This window comes from Cryptomeria japonica, unplaced genomic scaffold (genome assembly GCF_030272615.1).
Source record: "Cryptomeria japonica unplaced genomic scaffold, Sugi_1.0 HiC_scaffold_759, whole genome shotgun sequence".
Lineage (NCBI taxonomy): Eukaryota > Viridiplantae > Streptophyta > Pinopsida > Cupressales > Cupressaceae > Cryptomeria > Cryptomeria japonica.
In genome coordinates this window covers 33350-44549 of record NW_026729526.1, presented here as the reverse complement: position 1 = coordinate 44549, position 11200 = coordinate 33350, and the positions used below count along the sequence as shown (strand labels likewise).

Below are 11200 nucleotides of genomic sequence, written 5' to 3'. Positions count from 1 at the left end.
GCGCACCAAGGTGCCCACCCTGGCGGAGGTGCGCGCCCGGGGCAAACCGGGCTCCGACTTCGTGCACTGCATGGTGCCCACCAAGGCGCGCAACCCAGCCAAGGTGCCCACCGCAGCGAAGGTGCACGCGAGGTGCACACCCGGGGCAAACCGGGCTCCGACTTCGTGCACGCCGCACCTTGGAGCACACTTCAGAGCGCTCCTTGGTGCGCACCAGGGCGCGCAACCCAGCCGAGGTGCCCACCCCGGCGAAGGTGCACGCGAGGTGCGCACCCGGGGCAAACCGGGCTCCGACTTCGTGCACGCCATGGTGCCCACCGCGGCGAAGGTGCGCACCCGGGGCAAACCGGGCTCCGACTTCGTGCACGCCGCACCTTGGAGCACACTTCGGAGCGCTCCTTGGTGCGCACCATGGTGCCCACCAGGCCGCGCAACCCAGCCAAGGTGTGCGCACCAAGGTGCACGCGAGGTGCGCACCCGGGGCAAACCGGGGTCCGACTTCGTGCACGCCGCACCTTGGAGCACACATCGGGGCGCTCCCGGGTTCGCACCGGCGTTGCGCACCGTGGTGGGCACCTCGGAGCACACCAAGGTGGGCAGCGAGGTGCGCACCTTTGATGCGATGCCTTCACTAATTTCCATAAAAGGCAAAAAAAAAACGAGATTTTAAAATTTCCGTTTTGAAAGATAGTGAGAAAAAGGGAATGCTGGTGCCATCTTGAGCCCGCCCTGGTGCGCAGCCCAGCCAAGGTTTGCGCACCAAGGTGCCCACCCTGGCGAAGGTGCGCGCCCGGGCAATTAACCCAACTTCCAACTTCGCGCGCGCCAGGGTGGGAGCGCACCCAACAACCGGGCCTGGGAAGAGCCAATGCGAGAAACCCCACCAAACTCTCTGACAAAAAAAGAGGGGGCGCTCCAGTAACCCCGCTTCGGAGCGCACCCTGGGCAAACCCAGCCAAGGTGCCCACCCCGGCCAAGGTGCAGGCGAGGTGCGCACCCGGGGCAAACCGGGCTCCGACAACGTGCACGCCGCACCTTGGAGCACACTTCGTAGCGCTCCCGGGTGCGCACCTCAGAGCACACCAAGGTGGGCAGCGAGGTGCGCACCTTTGATGCGCTGCCTTCACTAATTTCCAGAAAAGGCAAAAAAAAAAGGAGATTTTAAAATTTCCGTTTTGAAAGATAGTGAAAAAAACGGAACGCGCGTGCCATCTTGAGCCCGCCCTGGTGCGCAGCCCAGGTAAGGTGCCACCCTGGCAAAGGTGCGCACCCGGGCAATTAACCCTACTTCCGACTTCGTGCGCGCCAGGGTGGCAACCGGGCCTCGGAAGAGCCAATGCGAGAAACCCCACCAAACGCTCCGACAAAAAAAGAGGCGGCGCTCCAATAACCCCGCTTCGGAGCGCAGCCGGGGCAAACCAAGCCAAGGTGCCCACCCCGACGAAGGTGCACGCGAGGTGCGCACCCGGGGCAAACCGGGCTCCGACAACGTGCACGCAGCACCTTGGAGCACACTTCGAAGCACTCTCGGGTGCCCACCGGCGTTGCGCACCGTGGTGGGCAGCGAGGTGCGCACCTTTGATGCGCTGCCTTCACTAATTTCCAGAAAAAGGCAAAAAAAAATGAGATTTTAAAATTTCCGTTTTGAAAGATAGTGAAAAAAAAGGAACGCGGGTGCCATCTTGAGCCCGCCCTGGTGCGCAGCCCAGGCAAGGCATGCGCACCAAGGTGCCCACCCGAGGTGCACACCCGGGGCAAACCGGGCTCCGACTTCGTGCAGGCCGCACCTTGGAGCACACTTCGGAGCGCTCCTTGGTGCGCACCATGGTGCCCACCAGGGCGCACCCGAGGCAAACCGGGCTCCGACTTCGTGCACGCCGCACCTTGGAGCACACATCGGAGCGCTCCCAGGTTCGCACCAGCGTTGCGCACCTTTGATGCGCTGCCTTCACTAATTTCCAGAAAAGGCAAAAAAAAACGATATTTTAAAATTTTCGTTCTGAAAGATAGTGAAAAAAACGGAACGCGGGTGCCATCTTGAGCCCTTCCTGATGCGCAGCCCAGGCAAGTTGTGCGCACCAAGGTGCCCACCCTGGCGGAGGTGCGCGCCCGGGGCAAACCGGGCTCCGACTTCGTGCACTGCATGGTGCCCACCAAGGCGCGCAACCCAGCCAAGGTGCCCACCGCAGCGAAGGTGCACGCGAGGTGCGCACCCGAGGTGCACACCCGGGGCAAACCGGGCTCCGACTTCGTGCACGCCGCACCTTGGAGCACACTTCAGAGCGCTCCTTGGTACGCACCAGGGCGCGCAACCCAGCCAAGGTGCTCACCCCGGCGAAGGTGCACGCGAGGTGCGCACCCGGGGCAAACCGGGCTCGGACTTCGTGCACGCCGCACCTTGGAGCACACATCGGAGCGCTCCCGGGTTCGCACCAGCATTGCGCACCTTTGATGCGCTGCCTTCACTAATTTCCAGAAAAGGCAAAAAAAAGAAAAAAATGAGATTTTAAAATTTCCGTTTTGAAAGATAGTGAAAAAAACGGAACGCGGGTGCCATCTTGAGCCCGCCCTGGTGTGCAGCCCAGGCAAGTTGTGCGCACCAAGGCACCCACCCTGGCCAAGGTGGGTCACGGGGTGGGTCCTAGGGTGGGTAACGGGGTGGGTACTAAGGTGCGTGCCAAGGTGGGTCATAGGGTGGGTGCCAAGGTGGGCACCAGGGTGGGTGTGCACCAACCCTAGCCAGGGTAGGTCACGGGGTGGTTGTCGGGGTGGGCGTCAAGGAGCCAAGGTGGGTGGCAAGTAGCCAAGTTGCGTGCCAAGGTGGGTGTCGGGGTGGGTGCCAAGGATCCAAGGTGGGTGCCAAGGAACCAAGGTGGGTGTCTGGGTGGGTGCCGAGGTGGGAGCCAGGGTGGGTCCCAAGGTGAGTGCAAAGGTGGGTGCCAGGGTCAAGGTGAGTGCCAATGTGGGTTCCAAGGTGCCAGGGTCAGGGTGAGTGCCAATGTGGGTTCAAAGGTGCTAAGTTGGGTGCGAGGTTGGGTGCGAGGGTGGGTGGGTGCCAAGGTGTGCTAGGTGGAAGCCCGGGTGGGTCGGCATCCCATGGGTGTCGAGTTGGGTGCCTGATGGGTGCTTCTTGTCAAGTTTTAGTCGTCGGGACTCATTTCGAGCCTTAGAGGTCGTTTCTTGTCCGGTTGCCCTGTCTTCGACCTGGGAACCCAATTTTGGTCCTCGGGTCCCATTTTTTTTTGTCTCGCATCCCACTTTTGGCCTGTGGCCTTTTCGGGGTCGATTCTCGTTTTGGGCATCAGAGCATGTTTCTTCTCCTAAAACCCAATATTTGTTTATTAAGTCTCGGAACACATTTTTGTTCTCGTGGACCCATCATGGGTCTTGGAACGCATTTGTGGTCCTTGGGTCCCATTTTGCATCCCGAAACTTGTGTTTTGGTGCTTGATCCCTATTTTGGGTGCCCACCTTGCACCAAGTGCGCACCCGGGGCAAACCGAGCGCCTTGGTGCACCGGGGCAAGATCGAGCGTGCACCCGAGGCGCCCCGAACATGCACCAAGGTGCACTCGGCCCACATGTGAGCGCAGGTCGTTGCGCCCGAGGTGGTGTGTGGGCACCGCGTTGCAGACGGGACACTGCACGCACACGACGCCCCCTCCAGGTGCACGCACGTAGGCCGGGCCGGGTGCACACCCGACGCCCTAGCAAGGTGCGCGCACCCGGGCAGGGCTCACACTTGGCGAACGGGGCGCACTTCGCGAGGGAGGGTGTGCACCTCGACGGGGGTGGGTGGCCGGGGTGGATTCGCACGTGGGTCGCGGTTTGCTAAGTACACACTGCGACAAGCTCATAACGGGTGCGATCATACCAGCGTTAGTGCACCGGATCCCATCAGAACTCCGCAGTTAAGCGCGCTTGGGCCGGAGTAGTACTGGGATGGGTGACCTCCCGGGAAGTCCCGGTGTTGCACCCTTTTTTAGTTTTTCGCCGGGCGTCGCAATGCTATTTGAATAAACCTTTTGCCCGTTTGCGTTCTCGTCGGGGCCGGGCCGGGCCGGGGTGCGCTGCCCGCACTACCGCGCGCGCGGGGGGCGACACCGAGCGCGCACCCGAGGCGCCCCGAGCACACAGGCCACGGTGCAACCCGGGCGTTGTGCGCGCACCCCGGTGCGCCCGAGGTGCTGCGCGCGCACCCAGGTGAAATCGGTGTGCACCTCGGCCAGTGCGCGCTCGGTCGAGTCGCGCACGTTGGCCAAGGTGCACGGTGATGTTTCTTACTCTAAGGTTCCGCACCAGACGCCCGGGACAGGTGAGCGAAGCTGGGCGGGGCCGGGTGCGCGGCCGGGGCAGGTGCACGCAGCTGGAGAGAGCTTTGGAGCACACTTCGGAGCGCACCAATGATGCGCTCCATTCAAAAGTTTCCTGAAAAGGCAAAAAAAGTTGAGATTATAGAATTTCCCACTTGAGAGATTGTAAAAAAAAAAAATTTAAAATGAAGGAAACGCGGGTGCCAAGGTGTGCGCAGCCCAGCCAAGGTGTGCGCACCAAGGCGCCCACCCTGGCGAAGGTGCACGCAAGGTGCGCACCCGAGGCAAACCGGACAATTAACCCAACTTTCGACTTCGCGCGCACCTTGGAGCGCACTTCGGAGCGCTCCTTGGTGCGCACCAATCTTGGGCACCTCGGAGTGCACCATGGCGCCCACCAAGGTGCGCACCCGGGGCAAACCGAGCTCCGACTTCGTGCGCACCTTGGAGCGCACGAAAGGTGCGCACCATGGCGCCCACCAAGGTGCGCAGCCCAGCCAAGGCGTGCGCATCAAGGTGCGCACCCTGGCGAAGGTGCGCACCCGGGGCAAACCGAGCTCCGACTTCGTGCGCACCTTGGAGCGCACAAAAGGTGCGCAACCCAGCCAAGGTGTGCGCACCCCGGTCAAACCGAGCTCCGAATCGTGCGCACCAGAGGTGCACGCCATCGTGCGCACCTTGGAGCACACTTCGGAGCCCTCCTTGGTGCGCGCCGATGTTGCGCACCTCGGAGCGCACCCGGGGAAAACAATGCAATTAACCCGACTTTCGACTTCGTGGGCACCTCGGAGCGCTCTCGGGTTCGCACCTCGGAGCACACCGAGGTGCGCACCTTTGATGCGCTGCCTTCACCAATTTCCAGAAAAGGCAAGAAAACATTGAGAAGGTGTGCGCACCGAGGTGCCCACCCTGGCGAAGGTGCACGCGAGGTGCGCACCCGGGGCAAACCGGGCTCCGACTTCGTGCACGCCGCACCTTGGAGCACACTTCGGAGCGCTCCTTGGTGCGCACCAGGGCGCGCAACCCAGCCGAGGTGCCCACCCCGGCGAAGGTGCACGCGAGGTGCGCACCCGGGGCAAACCGGGCTCCGACTTCGTGCACGCCATGGTGCCCACCGCGGCGAAGGTGCACGCGAGGTGCGCACCCGGGGCAAACCGGGCTCCGACTTCGTGCACGCCGCACCTTGGAGCACACTTCGGAGCGCTCCTTGGTGCGCACCATGGTGCCCACCAGGGCGCGCAACCCCGCCGAAGGTGCACGCGAGGTGCGCACCCGGGGCAAACCGGGCTCCGACTTCGTGCACGCCGCACCTTGGAGCACACTTCGGAGCGCTCCTTGGTGCGCACCATGGTGCCCACCAGGGCGCGCAACCCCGCCGAAGGTGCACGCGAGGTGCGCACCCGGGGCAAACCGGGCTCCGACTTCGTGCACGCCATGGTGCGCACCGCGGCGAAGGTGCGCACCCGGGGCAAACCGGGCTCCGACTTCGTGCACGCCGCACCTTGGAGCACACTTCGGAGCGCTCCTTGGTGCGCACCAGGGCGCGCAACCCAGCCGAGGTGCCCACCCCGGCGAAGGTGCACGCGAGGTGCGTACCCGGGGCAAACCGGGCTCCGACTTCGTGCACGCCGCACCTTGGAGCACACTTCGGAGCGCTCCTTGGTGCGCACCATGGTGCCCACCAGGCCGCGCAACCCAGCCAAGGTGTGCGCACCAAGGTGCACGCGAGGTGCGCACCCGGGGCAAACCGGGGTCCGACTTCGTGCACGCCGCACCTTGGAGCACACATCGGGGCGCTCCCGGGTTCGCACCGGCGTTGCGCACCGTGGTGGGCACCTCGGAGCACACCAAGGTGGGCAGCGAGGTGCGCACCTTTGATGCGATGCCTTCACTAATTTCCATAAAAGGCAAAAAAAAAACGAGATTTTAAAATTTCCGTTTTGAAAGATAGTGAGAAAAAGGGAATGCTGGTGCCATCTTGAGCCCGCCCTGGTGCGCAGCCCAGCCAAGGTGTGCGCACCAAGGTGCCCACCCTGGCGAAGGTGCGCGCCCGGGCAATTAACCCAACTTCCAACTTCGCGCGCGCCAGGGTGGGAGCGCACCCAACAACCGGGCCTGGGAAGAGCCAATGCGAGAAACCCCACCAAACGCTCTGACAAAAAAAGAGGGGGCGCTCCAGTAACCCCGCTTCGGAGCGCACCCTGGGCAAACCCAGCCAAGGTGCCCACCCCGGCCAAGGTGCAGGCGAGGTGCGCACCCGGGGCAAACCGGGCTCCGACAACGTGCACGCCGCACCTTGGAGCACACTTCGTAGCGCTCCCGGGTGCGCACCTCAGAGCACACCAAGGTGGGCAGCGAGGTGCGCACCTTTGATGCGCTGCCTTCACTAATTTCCAGAAAAGGCAAAAAAAAAAGGAGATTTTAAAATTTCCGTTTTGAAAGATAGTGAAAAAAACGGAACGCGCGTGCCATCTTGAGCCCGCCCTGGTGCGCAGCCCAGGTAAGGTGCCCACCCTGGCAAAGGTGCGCACCCGGGCAATTAACCCTACTTCCGACTTCGTGCGCGCCAGGGTGGCAACCGGGCCTCGGAAGAGCCAATGCGAGAAACCCCACCAAACGCTCCGACAAAAAAAGAGGCGGCGCTCCAATAACCCCGCTTCGGAGCGCAGCCGGGGCAAACCCAGCCAAGGTGCCCACCCCGACGAAGGTGCACGCGAGGTGCGCACCCGGGGCAAACCGGGCTCCGACAACGTGCACGCAGCACCTTGGAGCACACTTCGAAGCACTCCCGGGTGCCCACCGGCGTTGCGCACCGTGGTGGGCAGCGAGGTGCGCACCTTTGATGCGCTGCCTTCACTAATTTCCAGAAAAAGGCAAAAAAAAATGAGATTTTAAAATTTCCGTTTTGAAAGATAGTGAAAAAAAAGGAACGCGGGTGCCATCTTGAGCCCGCCCTGGTGCGCAGCCCAGGCAAGGCATGCGCACCAAGGTGCCCACCCGAGGTGCACACCCGGGGCAAACCGGGCTCCGACTTCGTGCAGGCCGCACCTTGGAGCACACTTCGGAGCGCTCCTTGGTGCGCACCATGGTGCCCACCAGGGCGCGCAACCCAGCCAAGGTCTGCACACTAAGGTGCCCACCCCGGCGAAGGTGCACGCGAGGTGCGCACCCGGGGCAAACCGGGCTCCGACTTCGTGCACGCCATGGTGCCCACCGCGGCGAAGGTGCACGCGAGGTGCGCACCCGGGGCAAACCGGGCTCCGACTTCGTGCACGCCGCACCTTGGAGCACACTTCGGAGCGCTCCTTGGTGCGCACCATGGTGCCCACCAGGGCGCGCAACCCAGCCAAGGTGTGCGCACCAAGGTGCACGCGAGGTGCGCACCCGGGGCAAACCGGGGTCCGACTTCGTGCACGCCGCACCTTGGAGCACACATCGGAGCGCTCCCAGGTTCGCACCAGCGTTGCGCACCTTTGATGCGCTGCCTTCACTAATTTCCAGAAAAGGCAAAAAAAAACGATATTTTAAAATTTCCGTTCTGAAAGATAGTGAAAAAAACGAAACGCGGGTGCCATCTTGAGCCCTTCCTGGTGCGCAGCCCAGGCAAGTTGTGCGCACCAAGGTGCCCACCCTGGCGGAGGTGCGCGCCCGGGGCAAACCGGGCTCCGACTTCGTGCACTGCATGGTGCCCACCAAGGCGCGCAACCCAGCCAAGGTGCCCACCGCAGCGAAGGTGCACGCGAGGTGCACACCCGGGGCAAACCGGGCTCCGACTTCGTGCACGCCGCACCTTGGAGCACACTTCAGAGCGCTCCTTGGTGCGCACCAGGGCGCGCAACCCAGCCGAGGTGCCCACCCCGGCGAAGGTGCACGCGAGGTGCGCACCCGGGGCAAACCGGGCTCCGACTTCGTGCACGCCATGGTGCCCACCGCGGCGAAGGTGCGCACCCGGGGCAAACCGGGCTCCGACTTCGTGCACGCCGCACCTTGGAGCACACTTCGGAGCGCTCCTTGGTGCGCACCATGGTGCCCACCAGGCCGCGCAACCCAGCCAAGGTGTGCGCACCAAGGTGCACGCGAGGTGCGCACCCGGGGCAAACCGGGGTCCGACTTCGTGCACGCCGCACCTTGGAGCACACATCGGGGCGCTCCCGGGTTCGCACCGGCGTTGCGCACCGTGGTGGGCACCTCGGAGCACACCAAGGTGGGCAGCGAGGTGCGCACCTTTGATGCGATGCCTTCACTAATTTCCATAAAAGGCAAAAAAAAAACGAGATTTTAAAATTTCCGTTTTGAAAGATAGTGAGAAAAAGGGAATGCTGGTGCCATCTTGAGCCCGCCCTGGTGCGCAGCCCAGCCAAGGTTTGCGCACCAAGGTGCCCACCCTGGCGAAGGTGCGCGCCCGGGCAATTAACCCAACTTCCAACTTCGCGCGCGCCAGGGTGGGAGCGCACCCAACAACCGGGCCTGGGAAGAGCCAATGCGAGAAACCCCACCAAACTCTCTGACAAAAAAAGAGGGGGCGCTCCAGTAACCCCGCTTCGGAGCGCACCCTGGGCAAACCCAGCCAAGGTGCCCACCCCGGCCAAGGTGCAGGCGAGGTGCGCACCCGGGGCAAACCGGGCTCCGACAACGTGCACGCCGCACCTTGGAGCACACTTCGTAGCGCTCCCGGGTGCGCACCTCAGAGCACACCAAGGTGGGCAGCGAGGTGCGCACCTTTGATGCGCTGCCTTCACTAATTTCCAGAAAAGGCAAAAAAAAAAGGAGATTTTAAAATTTCCGTTTTGAAAGATAGTGAAAAAAACGGAACGCGCGTGCCATCTTGAGCCCGCCCTGGTGCGCAGCCCAGGTAAGGTGCCACCCTGGCAAAGGTGCGCACCCGGGCAATTAACCCTACTTCCGACTTCGTGCGCGCCAGGGTGGCAACCGGGCCTCGGAAGAGCCAATGCGAGAAACCCCACCAAACGCTCCGACAAAAAAAGAGGCGGCGCTCCAATAACCCCGCTTCGGAGCGCAGCCGGGGCAAACCAAGCCAAGGTGCCCACCCCGACGAAGGTGCACGCGAGGTGCGCACCCGGGGCAAACCGGGCTCCGACAACGTGCACGCAGCACCTTGGAGCACACTTCGAAGCACTCCCGGGTGCCCACCGGCGTTGCGCACCGTGGTGGGCAGCGAGGTGCGCACCTTTGATGCGCTGCCTTCACTAATTTCCAGAAAAAGGCAAAAAAAAATGAGATTTTAAAATTTCCGTTTTGAAAGATAGTGAAAAAAAAGGAACGCGGGTGCCATCTTGAGCCCGCCCTGGTGCGCAGCCCAGGCAAGGCATGCGCACCAAGGTGCCCACCCGAGGTGCACACCCGGGGCAAACCGGGCTCCGACTTCGTGCAGGCCGCACCTTGGAGCACACTTCGGAGCGCTCCTTGGTGCGCACCATGGTGCCCACCAGGGCGCACCCGAGGCAAACCGGGCTCCGACTTCGTGCACGCCGCACCTTGGAGCACACATCGGAGCGCTCCCAGGTTCGCACCAGCGTTGCGCACCTTTGATGCGCTGCCTTCACTAATTTCCAGAAAAGGCAAAAAAAAACGATATTTTAAAATTTCCGTTCTGAAAGATAGTGAAAAAAACGGAACGCGGGTGCCATCTTGAGCCCTTCCTGATGCGCAGCCCAGGCAAGTTGTGCGCACCAAGGTGCCCACCCTGGCGGAGGTGCGCGCCCGGGGCAAACCGGGCTCCGACTTCGTGCACTGCATGGTGCCCACCAAGGCGCGCAACCCAGCCAAGGTGCCCACCGCAGCGAAGGTGCACGCGAGGTGCGCACCCGAGGTGCACACCCGGGGCAAACCGGGCTCCGACTTCGTGCACGCCGCACCTTGGAGCACACTTCAGAGCGCTCCTTGGTACGCACCAGGGCGCGCAACCCAGCCAAGGTGCTCACCCCGGCGAAGGTGCACGCGAGGTGCGCACCCGGGGCAAACCGGGCTCGGACTTCGTGCACGCCGCACCTTGGAGCACACATCGGAGCGCTCCCGGGTTCGCACCAGCATTGCGCACCTTTGATGCGCTGCCTTCACTAATTTCCAGAAAAGGCAAAAAAAAGAAAAAAATGAGATTTTAAAATTTCCGTTTTGAAAGATAGTGAAAAAAACGGAACGCGGGTGCCATCTTGAGCCCGCCCTGGTGTGCAGCCCAGGCAAGTTGTGCGCACCAAGGCACCCACCCTGGCCAAGGTGGGTCACGGGGTGGGTCCTAGGGTGGGTAACGGGGTGGGTACTAAGGTGCGTGCCAAGGTGGGTCATAGGGTGGGTGCCAAGGTGGGCACCAGGGTGGGTGTGCACCAACCCTAGCCAGGGTAGGTCACGGGGTGGTTGTCGGGGTGGGCGTCAAGGAGCCAAGGTGGGTGGCAAGTAGCCAAGTTGCGTGCCAAGGTGGGTGTCGGGGTGGGTGCCAAGGATCCAAGGTGGGTGCCAAGGAACCAAGGTGGGTGTCTGGGTGGGTGCCGAGGTGGGAGCCAGGGTGGGTCCCAAGGTGAGTGCAAAGGTGGGTGCCAGGGTCAAGGTGAGTGCCAATGTGGGTTCCAAGGTGCCAGGGTCAGGGTGAGTGCCAATGTGGGTTCAAAGGTGCTAAGTTGGGTGCGAGGTTGGGTGCGAGGGTGGGTGGGTGCCAAGGTGTGCTAGGTGGAAGCCCGGGTGGGTCGGCATCCCATGGGTGTCGAGTTGGGTGCCTGATGGGTGCTTCTTGTCAAGTTTTAGTCGTCGGGACTCATTTCGAGCCTTAGAGGTCGTTTCTTGTCCGGTTGCCCTGTCTTCGACCTGGGAACCCAATTTTGGTCCTCGGGTCCCATTTTTTTTTGTCTCGCATCCCACTTTTGGCCTGTGGCCTTT

At 62.6% G+C, this 11200-nt stretch overlaps 1 non-coding gene across 1 annotated transcript; it reads left to right on the top strand.

Moving 5' to 3' along the window:
- The first annotated feature begins 3859 nt into the window (after positions 1-3859).
- LOC131872759 (5S ribosomal RNA) lies at positions 3860-3978 on the top strand. The gene has a single exon (XR_009370846.1). It is a non-coding gene; the product is annotated as a 5S ribosomal RNA (ribosomal RNA).
- Positions 3979-11200: the final 7222 nt, after the last annotated feature.